Genomic DNA, 2,897 nt, shown 5'->3' on the forward strand with positions numbered 1-2,897 from the left:
CGCGGCCATATTGCCGCGCTTATTCGCCTGTGCATTTCGCGCGTATTGTTCAGTTCGCGATCGACAGATCGACTCGTGTTATGGGTCAAACGAGCGAATGTGTGCACGAGGACGTGTGTGTACCTACATCACTGCCGTAGAAATGCTCGATAATTTTTATAAGAAAAAGTTCGGTTGGAAGCGAGAACGCATACGAATCAGGACTGTTCAGCTTTGGTCGACATTTCATGGATACGTAATTTTTCGGGTTTCTGTAATGAGAATTGTCAGAAAATTTTTCCAAATAGGTGAATTAATTTAAAAACTGCGCTATGACTTATACCATTATTTTCAATTTACCGCTTGTAGATTTAAAGATGCACGGGTACTCGCCATGTAGCGGTGGAGGTTGCAAGTTCTATCATCGTATTTAAAGTGGTACAAAACTGATTAAAAAATTATCATTTTTGAATTATTGAAAGTACGCTTAATATTTTTAACAATTTTGATAAAAAAATCACTAAAAACAAACGAATTAATGGCAATATATTAAAAGATACTATTTTTAATCATTAATCCATCGTTAACATCGAGCACTTCTGCCAAGGTAAATAGAAGCAAAAATCGAGAAAATCGAGTAGAAAATGAATGTCGAAAACCGAATAGGTGGCCACGCCGTATCACCTACATAGAAGCCAATTTTCCAACCTCTCTCTCTCTCGAGCCAACCGTCTCTCTGCAGTCTCGATTAGGCCAGCTCCTCTCCACTCGGCCGGAAGATTAATTCCAACTTGGCGCGCAGGAGAAAGACAAAAATAATGGGAAAAGACAAAAAAGAAAAATACATAAGACTCGTGTCGAGCTTACAGCAGCAGCAGCAGCACACTGACTGGCTTTTGACGCGCGCCAGAGTCTCCCGCGACGCGAAATGTGTCTAATTTTACATGGAAACTTGCCGACGAGGTTTTTAGCGGTCACCGCCGTGGAACACACACACACAAGGGGTCACTGCTATATAATCGTGGTTTTATAACACGAGTTCGATCGCTCGTGTCACAGGTGTAAACGCCACTGATCGATTAGTATAATTCGTGCGCGCAAAAGTCCGATTCATCCGATTCATCGCTCGGTAAAAGCGATAAAAAAGCGCGACGTCGCGCGTATTTGGACGTTCTCGGAAGTAAAAGTGCCACCTTTACAACATAGCAGCAGCAGCAGCAGCAGCAGCAGCGATTCGCATTATTTATAAAATATTATATCGCGTGTACGCAGTGTTTTGGAATTTTACGACTGCCGTTTGAGCTCGAGCTTATGCATGTATTATACGCGGCATACACGGCGGCGATTAGTTAAAAAGCAAATGAAATTAAATTTACGCCCGCGCGCTGTATATATATTCTGGAGAATTGCATAAAGTCTGGATAATATTTTCTCTCTCTCTCCTACGCTCGAGCTCTTTCTCTCGCGCAATAGAATCATCTAAATAAAGCCCCGGGTAGAGAATCCCCAGCTCACTCGACTTATTTTTCTATACCATTTCTCCGTGCGGCCGCGTCCGCAGTAGTATGGAACGAGCCACCATCGCCGTCAGCTGCTGTTACTGCTGCATCGCACGGTAGTGTGCAGTTTTATTCGCAGCAGCAGCAGCATAATGAGAGCAAACGGCCTGATACTCTCCGCTGCTGCGGCTCATTGTTTTTATTTGCCCTTCGCGTGCAGTGCGCCGGGGGAAAATTAAAAATCTAATATAGCCACGCGCGCGCGAGTAATATGGGCAACGGTTAATAAGCCAACAACGTTAACGAGATAAGCCGCGAAAAAGGCTCAAGGTTGAAATATGGGAAACGTTCGAACACAGGTTTTTCGTGATTTTCCACGAAATAACGTCAATGTCCATAGACATTCGCGTAATTTGCGTTTGATAATTTCTCGTTTTAACCTTGACTTCTCGGTTTATAGCTGCTTTAAACGTGATTTGCGCTTTTCGGCCGGAGATTTTTCTCCTATTCCTCGTATATTCCGGAAGTCAAGAGCGAATCGCGCGCAGGTGGCGCGAAACGTTAATAGTACGCGCACGAGTACGCTCCAATGATGACGGCTTATAGCTACTACCTCAGCATATATAGTTATATATACCATTTGCCGAATGCCCGTTATTATTATCACGGGCATTAGCCGCACACGGGGCAACTCATCTTCGCCAGGAGGAGAGATGTATAATATGCGTGGGTGTGTTGTTACCCGACATTGTTTCTTGTCTAAAAAATAGACTGAACATGCCTTACTTTACGTACGTTGAGTAACATGATATTTTCAAATAAATTGAACTCGGTTATGGATTGGCGGCCCAATACTAACCTGGCCCACAATGTCGAATAAACTAAAAGAAAATTGAAAATATCATTTGAATTAACAAAAAAAAAATTAACTTTGGCACATCAACGTGTTCGATTGAAACAGCATATTCTAAATGCAAGCACACGTAAAAATTCAATTCGAAATTATAAATTAAATTCATTAATTTGTTTAAACTTTTATTTGTTGTGGAAAAATGTATTCAAGGAAAATTTCAGAATTCGTATTTTATTTTAATCAAAGGTATCTTATCTGATCACGAGCTTTTCAATTCCATCGACAGATGGCGTATTGTAAACTCGCAAGTAGGAAAACAATTTTCGATTCATAAATTCATATTGAAACGCAAGACAGTTGTATTCCTTATTTTTCTTTACTATATATATATCCTATATATACCACCTATACCTGCCACTATATATACCACCACGATGTCTGACGTGTTTATATCATTATATTTTATATATGGACGAAACACACACAAAAAAATGCATCAGGTATAACGTGTGACGACACAAAAGTGGTCGCGCACGAAACGACGCTCAAGCGATACAGAGAAAAAG

Source organism: Trichogramma pretiosum, unplaced genomic scaffold, assembly GCF_000599845.2.
Source record: "Trichogramma pretiosum strain Unisexual culture from Peru unplaced genomic scaffold, Tpre_2.0 scaffold9, whole genome shotgun sequence".
NCBI classification, from domain to species: domain Eukaryota; kingdom Metazoa; phylum Arthropoda; class Insecta; order Hymenoptera; family Trichogrammatidae; genus Trichogramma; species Trichogramma pretiosum.